The sequence below is a fragment of the Canis lupus genome, chromosome 5 (genome assembly GCF_048164855.1).
Source record: "Canis lupus baileyi chromosome 5, mCanLup2.hap1, whole genome shotgun sequence".
Classification (NCBI taxonomy): Eukaryota; Metazoa; Chordata; class Mammalia; order Carnivora; family Canidae; genus Canis; species Canis lupus.
Genome location: NC_132842.1, coordinates 13228240 through 13245097, shown reverse-complemented (window position 1 = coordinate 13245097; position 16858 = coordinate 13228240). Strand labels below are relative to the sequence as shown.

General features: G+C 36.5%; 1 long non-coding RNA gene across 1 annotated transcript in view; it reads right to left on the bottom strand.

Annotated features, from left to right (window-relative positions):
• Window positions 1–5720, bottom strand: part of LOC140633231 (uncharacterized) — a 33923-nt gene extending 28203 nt beyond the window's left edge. The window contains exon 1 of the long non-coding RNA XR_012030864.1: window positions 5654–5720. This is a non-coding gene — a long non-coding RNA (uncharacterized lncRNA). The remainder of the gene's footprint in view (window positions 1–5653) is intronic.
• Window positions 5721–16858: the final 11138 nt, after the last annotated feature.

The window sequence follows — 16858 nt, the reverse complement described above, 5'->3', positions numbered from 1 at the left end:
CGTGTGCTCTACCAACTGAGCCAGTCAGGTGTCCCTTTCCCAGGAATTCTTAATTTTTTATTTATATTAAAGAAAATAGAATGATAGTATAAAAAGAATAGTCACCTGTATATATCCAATTATATTTTACATAAGCTAATCTCAAAATTAGTTTATTTTGCTTACTGTAAGTTAGTGGAATGGATTTGCCTTTGCCAAAAATAACGTATATCAAGGAAAGAGAAAAATGGGTCATCTGGTATGAAAGACTGGTTACAATTGGTAGATGTTAATGCTATAATTAACATTCATTGGGCATTCTTTGAGTGTCAGTCATTGTTCTGACTTGCAGTTAGTCTTTCAGGTCTGACAACACATTTAGGAGTAGATATTAGTATTATCTCTGTTTTGCAGGTGAAGGAACTGAGGCCCTGTGTATGTAAACTTTTTGCCAAAAATCATATAGCTAGTCACTGACAGAACCAGAATAATCAATGCATGGATCATTGCGGATTAATTTTTACATGGTGAAGAAAACAAGAATGTCATTAATTAGGAAAAAATTTGAATTTGAAGAAATTTAAATGTAATCTAGCTGAATCACTAAGATATTGGTGCCTATTTGATTTCAGATGATATTTTTCTGAAAGTTCAAGTACATAAATAATTGGATGCATAAAATTAATGCCTATTTCAAAGGGGTTGTTTTTTACATAGTACAGGTCTTCCTATTTTTGAAGACTCAGTTAATATTGTCAAGATAACTAGCCATTTTTCTGCAAATTGAAGTAAATATTCCTACTTCTGGAAGTAATCTTTCCTTTTCTTTTAGTTTTTATGTACTCATTTATTTTTTAAAGGCTGTTTGTTTGCTTATTTATTTTATTAATATTTTTAAGATTTTATTTAATTATTTGAGAAAGAGAGAGCATGTGAGAGAGAGCACACAAGGGGGAGGATGAGGAAGGGGAGGAGCAGAGGGAGAAGCAGACTCATCTCTGAGCAGGGAGCCCTATGGTGCAGGTGGGCTTGATCCCATGACCCTAGGGTCTTGACCTGAGCCTAAGGTAGCCGCTCAATCAACTGAGCCACCCAGGTACCCCTTATTTATTTATTTTTATTTAAAATTTAACTTTTTAAAAAAGATTTTATTTACTTATTCAGGAGAGACACGGGAGCAGGGGTAGGCAGAGACATAGGCAGAGGGAGAAGCAGGCTTCATGTAGGAACCCGATGTGGGACTCGATCCTGGGACTAAACCACTGAGCTACCCAGAAGTCCCTATTTATTTATTTATTTATTTTAAAGTAAGCTCTACACCCAACATATGGCTGAAACTCATGACCCGAAGATTAAGAGTGGCACCCTCTACCAACTGACCCACCCAGGTGTCCTGATAATCTTTCTTTTGAATTGATGTGCTACTGGTAATATGTCACTTGAATGATCTGTCCTTTTAAAGAGTCCTTGTAATTGTTTCTGAACAATCCTGACTTCGTGTGTGTGTGTGTGTGTGTGTGTGTGTGTGAAAGAGACAGAGAGAGAGTCATTCTCAACTAAAGGCAATCCCCCCATCCAGGGGACATTAGACAATGTCTGGAAACATTTTTAATTGTCATAACTCGGAGGGGAGTGAGGTGCTACTGGAGTTTAGTTGGGGCCAGAGAGACTACTAACCATCCTACAGTGCACAGCACAGCTCTCCACAACAAAGAATGTTAATAGTACCAAGTTAGAAACCCTGATGTGTGTATGTGGAATATGTATGTATATTGAATGTCATTCTAAAACATAGGGATAAGAAATTAATTTTTAGGTGATACTTTGTTTTCAAATGCAAATATTGATTCTATTCTCTTTCATTTGATTATAGTTGTTTACAAACATACTGACATTTGATAAGATTCTATAAATATGTATTGAGCACCTATTCCTTGCCAAGCACCCTTTTAGACACTGGAAGTAGATGTCATTCCTGCCATTATGGAACTTAGTATATCTTCCCAGAGACCTGAACATTGATGTTTTTATATGCCTAGATAATACCATTTCAAAGATTGATCTTTTCCCCCAAAAGAGGGAAGATAATAGGTGGTAGACTGCCTCAAGATACAAATGTAAAATAAAATTAAATTAATTAGACTGCTCATTGTTGGCTTTAGTATGTTGTTGGAAAATGTTGGAAATGTCAAGACACTGATTTTTCTTTTCTCTTTCTCTTTAGGTAGTAAAATTTCACAAATATCATTGTTGTTGCTAAAAGCAGCGGTCTCTTAGGATAAAGTGGAACATTACATTTGGAATTTTAAAAATGGTCTTTTGGGACACCTGGGTGGCTCAGCAGTTGAGCATCTGCCTTTGGCTCAAGGTGTGATCCTGCGGTTCCGGGATCAAGTTCCACATCGGGCTCCCTGCATGGAGCCTGCTTCTCCCTCTGCCTGTCTCTCTGCCTCTCTCTCTTTCTCTCTGTCTCTCATGAATAAGTAAATAAAATATTTTTTAAAAATAAAAATGGTCTCTTCTAGTTCTGCTGTTTTTATTTAGTGACACTCATAATATGGTGCAGCTAGCCTTATGTATGAATTAAATGAGTGCAACAACTTAAAAACACTCAAAATATCTATTCCCATCATGCCTGAAATTCTGGCACTTGAGGGTAATACCTTTATATCAGGCATTATGCCTTTCAGAGTTTTTTTTTTATTATTAAAATGCAGGTACTTCAGAAAGAAAGAGAGGTAGGGAGAGGACATAGCAAAATGTAATGTTTGTAGAAGATTTTATTTTGAATTTTACTGCTGAGGAATTAAAAAAGATGTTTATTGGCTTGGAAGGATGTGGAGGAGGGTGGAAAGCAGATTACCATTTAGGAAGTAGTGGGTAAATATAAGATATATAATATGTATAATATGTGATATGCAGTATATCCTGACTGGCATGATTATAGATGATACTTATTATTCATTCGCTCATACACAAATATTCTGTTTCATGTACAGATACTAGTGGCCCTATTTGTTAGTTTTTTATAAAATAACAATTTAGATCAAAAAAAAGAAAGCACCAAGGCCTCACACATGTTTAAGCTAAGAATGCCCCAGAGATCTAGGGAGGGTGGACTGGGGAGAGGTGTCACATTTTAACAAAAAAAGAATATGTATGGCCCAAGAAGGACTTATAGAATCTCAGAGATCTGGGATGCCTGGATGGCTCAGCGGTTGACTGTCTGCCATCAGCTCTGAGCATGATCCCAGGATCCAGGATCAAGTCCCACATCGGGATCTCTGCAGGGAGCCTGCTTCTCCCTCTACCTGTGTTTCTGCCTCTCTCTCATGTCTCTCATGAGTAAAGAAATAAATCTTAAAAAAAAAAAAAAAGAATCTCAAGATCTAATTCTTGACAAATCTAAAGTTTTACATATATTTGCGCTGAGCAGCCCATGGAACTTCCAAGGGATATAATGCACAGCTAGATGTTGTGGTGTGACCTTGTTTGGAGTTTAGAGTCAGAGAAGGCTTACATGAGAAGCAAATCATGAGATTGTATGTTTGGCACGCTGTGGTTACATTATGCTCAGCATGAGCTGTAAATACACAAACCCTTTTTCAAAATCTATGACACACTGAAAAGATTTCATGCTCAATATGTGCAAACAAACCAAGTGCACAGACATGTGCCAAACAATCCCCAGCCCTCCTCAAAGAAAGGCTACGAATAGACACAATTCTAACTAAACCACTTTTGTTGAGAAGCATCTAATGGCTGAGAATTTTGCTAGTGACATACTTGATTCAAAGAAATGTAACATTAGAAATTCAGAATATAGATATGTTTAAATTATAGCTTATTTTACAGGTAACAGCTGATAAATACTCTGAAATAAATATTGAATATTGTTCTGTATTTTGGTATAATTGTATACAATGTTTTATTTATTTTGCCAAGCATGTGCTAAGCACCTGTTATGTTTCATCCCTGCTAAGTTAAAAGATAAAACGGTGAATATGGGGATCCCTGGGTGGCGCAGCGGTTTAGCGCCTGCCTTTGGCCCAGGGTGCGATCCTGGAGACCCTGGATCGAATCCCACGTCGGGCTCCCGGTGCATGGAGCCTGCTTCTCCCTCTCCCTCTGCCTATGTCTCTGCCTCTCTCTCTCTCTCTCTGTGTGACTATCATAAATAAATTAAAAAAATTTAAAAAACGGTGAATATGTTATGATCTGTGGACATAGAACTTAGAGTTTTGTGAGGGGAACCAACTCAGATCGGGGTGTGTTTGATGCCATGGAGCACAGAAAAGGGATGCTGAACATTCAAGAGCCCAGGGTTCGAAAAAACTGCCAATAGTTCTAAAAGATCAAATTGGACTTCCACTTCTGACTATGATGGATTGAGAAGGAACTGGATTTACCTTCCTGTCATCTGAAACAACTTTAAAAACAGGAAGAATATAGAAAACAACTGTTCTCAGGCACTGCCTATCAGGCAACAGAGGGCAGTGATTTCTGAGATTGGGAAAATAAATGAGGGGAGTCCTGGGAATGTCCTAGCTTACTGCTTGGAGACAGTCTCCAGGGTGCCAATAAGAGAGTGGGAATCTGTGTGGGCCCTGTGTGTCCAGGGAGGCTGTAGTGTCATGAGTTCTCAGGCAGAGTAGCCAGGAGAGGAGCATTACACAAGACGAAAGCTCCAAAGACTGAGAAGGCCCCCAAGAGTCTTCAGCTGAGTACTGATCAGCACCTGAGTATGGGGAAACTACTCAAGGATAAGAACAGAGGGAATAACCCTAGAGTGAAAAGTCTTGTAATTTACAAGGTATTACAGAGAGTAGTCAAGAGCATTGCCTCAAGTAGTGTGGCAAAATTAGCTCTGAACTAAAAACGTGCTCATCCTGCCTAACAAAGCCTAAAAGAAGCTTTGACAACAGCCAACCATTTCCAAGGAATTCAACTGCTTCCCTGACTAAAGCTCAAGGAAATATTCATGGAGATGAAAAAGGGCACCTAAGAAGGTAAAATTCATAATGTCTGGCATCCAGTGAAAAAGGGCCAGGCATGCAAACAAGTAGGAAAATACAATGAATCGTGACGGGAAAAAAATCAGTTGATAGAAACAAACCCAGGAATGATGCAGATATCAAAATATACAAAGAAAGAATTAGTAGACAAAGACATTAAAGCAGTTATTATTACTTTATTCCCTAAGTACAAGAATCTAAAGGAAAGATTGAGTATGTTAAGTAGATAAATGAAAGCTATTAAGAAAAAAACTGAACTTGTAGGCATGAAAAATACATTTGTGGTGGAAAATATACTGGCTGGTGTTACTTTCAGATTAGACACAACAGAAAAAGAGTAGTTAAGTTGGATACATAGCAATAGAAACTATCAAGAATGAAACACCCAGGGATCCCTGGGTGGCGCAGCGGTTTAGCGCCTGCCTTTGGCCCAGGGCGCGAACCTGGAGACCCGGGATTGAGTCCCACGTCAGGCTCCCGGTGCATGGAGCCTGCTTCTCCCTCTGCCTATGTCTCTGCCTCTCTCTCTCTGTGTGACTATCATAAATAAATAAAAAAATTTTTTAAAAAAGCACCCAGAGAAAAACAGTTGAAAGCAAAATGACCAGAGCATCTCTGAGCTATGGGACAATTTCAAGCTGCATACATTATAACTGTACCTGAGGCCAACGTTGATTGGTTTATGGGTGGACACCTTGACCATGGCTGAGCTAAGGACTTTCTTCCTTGGAATTTTGAATTTAGAACCCAAAGAGAATCAAGCCAGTCTCATTCTGTGAAGTAAGAACATAGAAATCTCCATTGTTTCTCACCAGGTAGTCTGAAAAGCAGAAGTTAGTCTGTAACAAGGGAAAAAAGAGGCATATAGAGGAACGTAGAAGTATAATCTGGGAAGAGAAATCATCAAGTTTTCCAGATCCAGGTCCTGTTGTTTCTGAGCTAAGTTGTATCCTTATCTGTTCAGCTTCATCTTAGATTCCACAAGGTATAAGTTTTTGTCACATATAATGAAAAAAGGTCTTAAATTATATAGAGATGATGCATTTGATTTTGGACATGTTAAAATGTATCCAATGATTTGTGGATGCATGGTTGGAGTGTCTATGGAATATCGATGTGGAAATATCAATTGTAGGGGAATAGATTTATCTGAAGCTCAGAGAAGCAGTATGTGCCCCAAATTTACATTTTGGTTCTACAGAATAGAGTACCTAAATCCATAAGAGTTTACCTAAATCCATGAGATTATATGAAACCAAGAATGGAGAATATATAGAGGGGAACACAAAACCAGTGATGGAATCTGGAAAACCACCATATTTAAAAAGACAAAAAGAGCATCCAGGGAAAGACTCTGAGAAAGAATGTTTACCAATTTAGGGTGAGAGCATGATTTTGAGAAAATTAAAGGAAGGGAGACTAGAGAAAAGAGACATTGGTAACATTGTCCATTTCCTGAAGGACCAAAGACATTCCTGACCCTTGGCTTCCTACATTTCTAAGCTTACTTCCTTTTATCTGCCCATATTTACCACATATGAGTCCATATTTCCCTGTTTCTCACCTCAATGTGCTAACTTAATAATAGTTATGAATCTCTTAGGATAGTTTGATTTGGGCTAGCTTAGCTGTACATTATTCTACAATACATAATAAGGATTAAAGACCCAATCAGAGCAGATCAACAGAAAAGATCTTTTCCCCCAGAAAGACAATTGTATGGCAGTATGACTGGAGGAGGCAAGGAAGGATCTGTAGAAAAACATATGGTCTCCATAAGAGGAAATGAGGCTCATCAGTTTATTAAAATTCTTTTTAGGAGGCACAAATGCATATGGACAAAGCTCATGAATAGCGTCTATGTAGACTTTCAAAAAGCCTTTCACAAAGTTCCACACAAAAGGCTATTTTAAAAATTGAGTCATCATAGTATGATGGAGACTGGTGTAACGCACAGGGAAGTTGCTTAGAGACAAGAAACAATGGTTTAGGATAAAAGGGCACTTCTTGGAGGAAGAAGTGTAAACATGGCTCTCAAACTTGCTTTGTTTAATATTTTTATCAGTTATTTGGAGGAGGGAAGACATAATGACTCAAAGTTCTGAGTATGAAAAGCTCAAGTATTTGGGGATAACCTGAAGTTAGTATGAGGCGATATGAATAGGCTGAAAATATTGAATTGAATGAGCAAAAATAAAGTATTGAACTTAGACCAAAATAATCTAAAGTATACTGAGAAGACTTATGTACTCATTCATTCATTAAATGGCTATTGAGGATCGGTCATGTGGTTAGCTGTTATGCTACAATTTGGGGAGAAAATTGATAATTAAAAAGGCATTTCTCCTTGCTTTTAGAGAACTTAAACACAATCATAGGATTCTTTCTGAATCTTGGGAGAAGTACATTTAAGGTGAATAAAGGAAGTAGTTCACATGATAGGATACACATGGAGCTTAGGTTTCTAAGTTCAGCTGACAAAGTTGAAAAATGTAAATATTCTCAATATTTAGATAATTTCATAAAAGGCTTTGCTGTGTTGGTATTGTTAAGGTAACAGAATATTTGGCACTACATCCATAATATCTGGATATATTAGGATAGTAAGACTCTTTTTATTGGAAGTGACAAAAATCCAAATAATAACTAATTAAAACAAAACAAAAGAGTAAGCCTGGCTTTAGGGATAGCTGGGTGTAGAGAGGCAGGCCATGTTATGAGAACTTGGGGAAGCTCACTCACTTTCCACCTCTCAGCTCTGTTTTCTTCCGTATGATTTCATTCTAAGAATATTTCCACATGGAGCAAAGGTAGCCTGTATATAAGTACGGGAGATGGAAGAAATTTCAATTTTCAATGTTCTACTGCACCTGTGATCTTAGAAAACCCTTTATCTCCCAGCGCCCATAACAGTTCCTTAAAAGAGAAACAAAATGGCCCTTCCTTGAACCAGTCAATGTGGCCAGAAGTTGAAGTATTCTTACTGGTCAGGCCAGGGCACCACAATGCCTCCCACAAAAGCTAGGTTGAAGGGGAGTAGTCAGACTCTCAGAGCCATACAGACTTAGAATGAGGAAGAAGTCATTTCCCAAAAAGATGGTAGGCAGACAAAAAATAAGAGAGAACAATTACCCAATTCTCTAAAAGAGCATCATTGAACTGATTACAGTTATCATAGGAACCTTAAAGATACCCTGACTCCCATGATTCCCACCTCCTGGAATTCATGCACTTTTGTAATCCCCTGTCTCTCAAAAGTAGGCTAGATTTAGTGACTCACTTCTAAAGGAAAAAGAGTATGATAGAAGTGATGGTATGTCACTTCTGAGATTTGGTTATAAAAGACTACAGGTTATCTGGGATGTTCCGATTCTTTCTAGCTTTCTCTTGGATTGTTCCCCCTGTAGGGAAGCCAGCCACCGCTTTGAGTCAGTACTGTGGAAAGGCTTATGTAAGTGAGCTTGGAAGTGGGTTTTCTTGATAATAACCAAGTGTACGAGCTTGGAAGTGGCTCCTTCTCCACTCTGGTCTTTAGATGAGACAACAGGCCTGGCTGACAGCTCAACTGCAACCTCATGGGAGACCTGGAGCCAGAGCACCCAGCTCTGGACCTGGCACCCAGCTACGTGGTGCCCAGAATCCTGAAACTGAGAAAACCTATGGAAAATCCAGAACCCATGGAAACTGAGAGATCATAAATTTTTGTTGTTAGAAGCCACCAAGTTTGAGGGCAATTGTTAAACAGCAATAGATAAAAAATATACTGGGGTTGGTACAAGAAGGAAATATTTATGGTCTTATTTACAAATGACCAAAAATAGATAAGTACATATAGGATAAGGCCAAAAAAATCTGTTCAAATATCAAATGTGATTTCTGTCATATTTGAATATTGTCTGTGTTGAATGTGAAGAAAACTAACTTTCTGCCCCTAGAAGAAACTATCAGGTATTATTTTTGTCCATGAACAGACTGGAAACATAGCAGCTACATTACAGCTAATTTATTAAATTTATCTTTTAAGTAATTTCTACACCCAATGTGGGGCTCAAACTCACGATTCTGAGATTAAGAGTCCTAAAAATCAAGAGATGCATGGTTTATCTACAGAGCCAACCAGGCACCATTAAATTTAAATCTTAAATAGAGATACAGCAATTATAGCATTTTGTAAATAGGTAAAGTCTAGAAGTACATTATTTGGTATGTTCTTTGCTGTTTTTCTATTTTTTTAGTCATTCAAATGAGGTTTCAATTGTCATCTGAGGTTAAAAAGAATCATTTTGCCAAGTTTTCTTTGACTTATTGTTTAAAAGATTTGAAATAGGGATCCCTGGGTGGCGCAGCGGTTTAGCGCCTGCCTTTGGCCCAGGGCGCGATCCTGGAGACCCGGGATCGAATCCCACGTCGGGCTCCCAGTGCATGGAGCCTGCTTCTCCCTCTGCCTGTGTCTCTCTGCCTCTCTCTCTCTGTGACTATCATGAATAAATAAATAAAATCTTTAAAAAAAAAAAAAAAAGATTTGAAATAAATCACCGTGAAATTAAGGTCCATAGAAGGTCAACATGAATTTGTCTCTGAGATCTGTTTATGTCTTCATGTTTTTAGGTTACCTAAGTACCTCTCCCTGATGAAATGCCTAAAAAGAAATCACCAAGTGGAAAAAAAGAGGACTAAGTCCAATATCAAAATAATGTTTATTCAGTTTGGAGGTTCCTCAAAAAGTTAAAAATAGAGCTACCCTATAATCCAGCAATTGCACTACTAGGTATTTACCCAAAGTATACAAAGATACAAGTTCAAAGGAGTACATGCACCCCAATGATTATAGCAGTATTATAAACTGTAGCCTAACTATGGAGAGAGCCCAAACGTCTATCAACTGTTGAATGGATAAAGAAGATATGATACATAAATACAATGGAATATTACTCAGACATCAAAAAACAGAAATCTTGCCATTTGCAATGACATGGACGGAGCTAGAGTGTATTATGCTAAGTGAAATAGGTCAGTCAGAAAAAGACAAATGCCATATGATCCCACTCATATGTGGAATTTAGGAAACAAAATAGGTGACTATAAGGGAAGGGGGACAAAAAGGGGGGGAACAAACCATAAGAGACTCTTAATGACAGAGAACAAACTGAGGATTAATGGAAGAAGATGTGTGGGGATGGGCTAGATGGGTGATGGTTATTAAGGAGGGCACTTGGGATGAGTACTGGGTGTTGTATGTAAATGATAAATCAGTGAATTCTACTGCAGAACCCAATATTGCACCGTGTTAGCTAAGTAAATTTAAATTTAAGAAACGATGTTTATGAAAGCCAATTTTCATTAGCAGCAGTTTTACAAGAAACTAAAAGATATTAAAATGTATACATCTATAAACTTGGGTATAAACACCAAACTGATGTTGCCTAATAAAAACTATCAAGTTGTAACCTCTGAAAGCTTGAGTTGGTAATAGAAATGTTGATTACCTTCAACTGAAGTACTTATACCTGCTACTATTTTCAGAAGTTAATAGCTACCCTGGGGCATTTTTAATTTACATGTAATGTTGAGTGGGATTTTCCTGTGATGATTGCCCTAATATTTCAGAAAATTCTAATTAGCAGCTAATTACTATTCCACCGTGTCATCACACAACTCCCACACTGCTGCTGTAACTTCATTTCTTCAAATATGACAGATGGAGGCCCCACAAGTTCTGAAGGTGATTTTTTTAATAAATTAATTTTTTATTGGTGTTCAATTTACCAACATACAGAATAACACCCAGTGCTCATCCCGTCAAGTGCCCCCCTCAGTGCCCGTCACCCATTCACCCCCATTCTCCACCCTCCGCCCCTTCCACCACCCCTAGTTCGTTTCCCAGAGTTAGGAGTCTTTATGTTCTGTCTCCCTTTCTGATATTTCCCACACATTTTCTGAAGGTGATTTGATAATTATATAACACACAGAACAACACAACCTTTGATATTATTTCTATAAGATACAACTGTAGCCAGATAATTAGGGTGCTCAATGTAGAATCCAAAACAAAGTTGATTTGATTATGTATTTTGTGAGATCAGTGTCTCAAAGTGAGCCTAAAATATGCCTCCCATCTTCTTATAGGTTACAGGTTATATATTTTTTTTAATTGAAGTAAAATTGATATATACCATTATGTTAGTTTTGGGTGTACAACATAATGATTTAATATTTATATGCACTACAAAGTGATCACCACAATAAATCTAGTCACCGTACAATTGACCCCCTACACCCATTTCACCCACCCGTCTCTTCTCAGATAACCACGAGGTTCCACATATAAGTGAAATCATGTCTTTCTTTGGCTTATTTCTTTTAACATAATGTGCTCAAGGTCCAGCCATATTGTTGCAAATGGCAAGATTTCCTTTGTTTTTATGTTTGAACAGTAGTCCATTGTGTACACACATTCACACATGCACAAGGTAGACTACTACTGTATGTATATATTAAAAATCATATATCATACGTGACTTAACATATATAATATATACTGTATATATAGTATATATAGTATATATCATCTTCTTTACCCGTTCACCCATTAATGTACATTTAAGTTATTTCCACTGGCTATTGCAAGTAATGCTGCAATGGAACTTAGGGGTGCATAAGTCTCTTCAAATTAGTGTTTTCATTTTCTTCAGGTACTCAGAAGTGAAATAGGTAGATCATGTGGTAGTTCTATTTTTAAGTTTTTGAGGAGCATCCGTACTGTTTTCCACAGTGGCTGCACAAATTTACATTCCCTCCAAGAGTGTACAAGGGTTCCCTTTTCTCCACATCCTTGCCATCACTTGTTATTTAATGTCTTTTTGATAATAGCCATCCTGTGAGGTGGTGTCTCATTGCCATTTTGATATACATTTTCCTGATGATTAATGATCTTGAATATCTTTTTATGTCCTTGTTGACCATCTGTAGATCTTATTTGGAAAAATGCCTAAATCCTCTGTCCATGTTTGAATTGGATTTTTTTTTTGCTATTGAATTGAATTCTTTATATATTTTGTATATTAACTTATTGGATATATGATTTGTAAATATTTTCTTCCACTCAGCAGGTTGCCTTTTCATTTTGTTGATGGTTTCCTTTGCTGTGCAGAAGCTTTTTAATTTAATGTAGTCCCAGTTGTTTATTTTTGCTTTCATTGTCTTTGCTTTTGGAGTCAGATCCAAACACGCAATGCCAATACCAGTGTCAAAGAGCTTACTGCCTATTTTTTTCTTCTAGCAGTTTTATCGTTCCAGGTCTCACATTTAAGTCTTTGATCCATTTTGAGCTAATTTGTGTGTGTGGCATATCATTCTTTTGCATATGGGCTGTCCAATTTCCCTAACATGATTTATTGACTGTCTTGTTCCCATTGTATATTCTTGGCTCCTTGGTGGTAAATTAATTTACCATGTATATGTGGGTTTATTTTCAGCCCTTTACTCTGTTCTGTTGATCTATGTGTCTGTTTTTATACCAATACAATACTGTTTTGGTTACTATAGCTTTGTAGTGTAGTTTGAAATCAGGGAGCATGATACCTCCAGGTTTATTCTTCTTTCTGAAGATTGCTTTAGTTATTTGGGGTTATTTGTGATCCCATACAAATTTTCGAATTATTCTAGTTTTGTGTAAAATGCTATTGGAATTTTAGTAGAGGTTTCATGGAATTTGTAGATTACTTTGGGTAGTGTGGACATTTTAATAATATTAATTCTTCCAAGCCATGAGCATGGAATATCATTACACTATTTGTCTTCTTCAATTCCTTTCATCAGTGTTTTCATCTGTATGAGTCTTTCACTTCCTTGGTTATATTTATTCCTAGGTATTTAACTCTATTTTATTAAGTAATCTCTATGCTCAAGGTGGTGCTCAAACTTATGACCCCCAAGACCAAGAGTCACATGCTCCACCAACTGAGCAAGCCAAGTTCCCTGGCATTTAACTCTTCTTGACACAATTATAGATGGGACAGTTTTCTCAATTTCTCCACCTGCTAGTTCATTATTGTTCATTATTAGCATATAGAAATGCAACAGATTTGTGTATACTAATGTTGCATCCTGCAACTTTATTGAATTCATTTATTCTGACAATTTTTTGGTGGAATCTTTGGGGCTATATATATATATATATATATATATATATATATAAAATCATGTCATATATAGATATAGTTTTACTTCTTCTTTTCCAATTTGGGTACACTTTCCCCCTTTTTCTTGCCTAATTGCTACAGCTAGGACTTCCAATACTGTGTTGAATAAAAGTGGCAAAAGTGAACATCCTTGTCTTATTCTTGGTCTTAGTGGAAAGCTTTCAGTGTTTTATCATTGAGTATGATGTCAGTTGTGGGCTTGTCATATTAGGTCTTTATTATGTTGAAGTACATTCCCTGTATACCCACTTTGCTGAGAATCTTTATCATAAATGGATGTTGATTTTGTCAAATGCTTTTCCTGTATCCATTGAGGTGATCATATGATTCTTGTCCTTCATTTTGTTAATGTGGTATATCATGTTGAATGATTTGTGGGTGTTGATCAATAGTTGCATCTCTGGAATAAATCTCACTTGATCATCATGTATAATCCTTTTAATGTATTATTGAATTAAGTTTGCTAATAATAATTTATTGAAGGTTTTTTCGTCTGTGCTTATCAGAGATATTGGCCTGTAATTTTTTTTTTATAATGTCCTTGTCTGGTTTTGGTAACAAGGTAATGCTGGCCTTATACAATAAGTTTGGAAGACTTCCTTCTTCAATTTTTGGTAGAGTTTGAGAAGGACAGGTATAAATCTCCTTTGAATGTTTAATAAAATTCACCCCATGAAGCCATCTGGTCCTGGACTTCTGTTTGTTGGGAGGTTTTTGATTACTGATTCAATCTCCATGCTAGTAATCAGTCTATTCAGATTTTCTGCTTCATGACTCAGTCTTGGAATATTGTCTGTTTCTAAGAATTTATCTATTCTGTGTTTTTGAGTTTGTTGGCATGTAATTGTGCATAATAGTTTCTTAAGATCCTTTGTATTTCTGTATCAGTTGCTACTTCTCTTTAATTTCTAATTTTATTTTTTTCTGGGTGAATCTAGCTAAGGTTTGTCGATTTTGTTTATCTTTTCAAAGAACCAGCTCTTTGTTTCATTGATCTTTTCTATTGTTTTTTTAATCTCTATTTCATTTATTTCTGATCATAGCTTTGTTATTTCCTTCTTTTTCCTAATGTTGGGCTTCATTTGTTCTTTTTCTAGTTCCTTTGAGTGTAAAGTTCGATTGTTTATTTGAATATTTTTATTGAACAATTTTTCTTGTTTCCTGAGGTAGGCCTGTTACACTATGAACTTTCCTCTTAGAACTGATTTTGCTTTATCTCATAGATTTGGGATTATTTTATTTCCATTTAAAAAATTTATTTCCTATTTGATTTCTTCATTGATTCATTGTCCAGTAACATGTTGTTTATTCTCCACATATTTGTGACATTTTCCAGTTTTCTTCTTGTAACTGATTCTTAGCTTCACACTATTGTGGTCAGGAAGATACTTGATATGACGTCAGTCTTAAATGTATTGAGACTTGTTTTATGGCCTAACATGTGATCTATTTTGGAGAACATATATATGTATATATATTTTTAAAGATTTTATTTATTTATTTATTTATTTATAGAGACACAGAGGGAGAGGCAGAGACCTAGGCAGAGGGAGAAGTAGGATCCCCACAGGGAGCCAGGTGTGGGACTCAATACCAGGACCCCAGGATCATGATTTGAGCCGAAGGCAGACACTCAACCACTAAGCCACCCAGGCATCCTTCGGAGAATATTTTATATGCACATGAGAAGAATGTATGTTCTGCTGCTTTTGTATAAAGTGTTCTATTTATATGTACTAAGTCCATCTGGTCTAATGTGTCGTTTAAGGCTGATGTTTCCTTACTGATTTTGTCTGAGTAGTCTATCTCATTAATGAGAGTGAAGTATTAAAATCCTCTACTATTGGTCACCTGGTGACTCAGAGATTGAGTATCTACCTTTGGCTTGGGTTGTGAACTTGGGGTCCTGGAATCGAGTCCCACATCAGGCTTCCGGCAAGGAGTCTGCTTCTCCCTCTGCCTATGTCCCTGTCTCTCTCTTTTTGTCTTTCATGAATAAATAAATAAAATATTTTTAAAAATTAAAAAATAAAATCCTCTACTATTGTATTGGTGTCATCTTCTTGCTTTAGGTCTGTTCATATTTGCTCTATGTATTTAGGCATTCCTTTTTTTAAAATTTTTATTTATTTATGATAGTCACACACACAGAGAGAGAGGCAGAGACATAGGTGGAGGGAGAAGCAGGCTCCATGCCCCGGGAGCCCGACGTGGGACTCGATCCCGGGTCTCCAGGATCGCGCCCTGGGCCAAAGGCAGGCGCTAAACCGCTGCACCACCCAGGGATCCCATATTTAGGCATTCCTGTATCAGGTACATATATATTTACAAATGCTATATACTCTTGCTAGATTGACTCCTTTATCATGTAATGACCTTCTACAGTCTTTGTTTTAAAATGTACTTTGTCTACACCAGCTTTCTTGCTTGAAATATCTTTTTCCATCCCTTCATTTTCAGTTTGCGTGTGTTCTTAGATCTGAAGTGAGTCTCCTGAATGCAACATATAGATGAGTCTTGATTTTTATCCATTCAGCCATTCTGTCTTGATTGAAAAATTTAGCCCATTTGTATTTAGAAAGTAATTATTGATAAGTATGTACTTATTGTCATTTTGTTCATTCTGGCTGTTTTTTGTAGTTCCTCTCTATTCCCTTATTCTTCTTTTGCTTTTTTCGCTTGTGGCTTGGTTCTTTTCTTTAGTGTTATGTTTAGATTCCTTTCTCTTTATCTTCTGCGTATCTACTGTAAGTTTTTGCTTTATAGTTACCATGACCATTTATTTGTTTATTTGCTATTACCATTTATTAACATTACCATGTTAATAAATAACAGCCTATACAGATAACACTCTATTTTAAGTTGATAGCATTTTAAATTTAAATGCATTCTGAAAACTCTACATTTTTGCTTCCCCAACCCACATTTTATATTCTTATGCATATTTTACATCTTTTTATTTTGTGTATCCTTCAACTAATAATTGTTGCTGTAGTTAATTTTATTACTTTTCTCTTTTAACTTTCATACTAGATTTATAAGGAGTTAATCTAATATCTTTACTGTATATTCTTCTTTACCAGTGATATTTTTACTTTCATGTATTTTCCTGTTAGTGCCTTTTAAAAACTTAAAGAAATCCCTTTAAGGTACCTGGGTGGCTAATTCAGTTAAGTGGCTGACTCTTGATTTTGGCTCAGGTCATATCTCAGGGTCTTGGGATCAAGCCCAGTATTGGGCTCCATGATCAGAGAAGAGTCTGCTTTAGGATTCTTTCTCTCCCTCTTGCTCTGCCCCTCCCTCCACTTGCATATGCATGCCCCCTCCTTCAAATAAATAAATATTTTAAAAAAAGAAGTTTCTTAACATTTTTTGTAGGGCCAGTTTAGTGGTGATGAACTCCTTTAGCTTTTGCTTGTCTGGAAAACTCTTTATCCTTCAATTCTGAATGATAATATTGCCAGGTAGAGTATTTTTGGTTGGAAATACACTCTTTTCAGCACTTTGAGTATATTATGCCACTTTCTTCTGGCCTGCAAAGTTTCTGCTAAAAAATCAGCTAACAGTCTTTTGGGGTTCTCTTATATGTAACAAGTTGGTTTTTTTCTTGCTGCTTTTAAGATTCTTTTTATCTCTTTAACTTTTTATATTTTAATTATAATG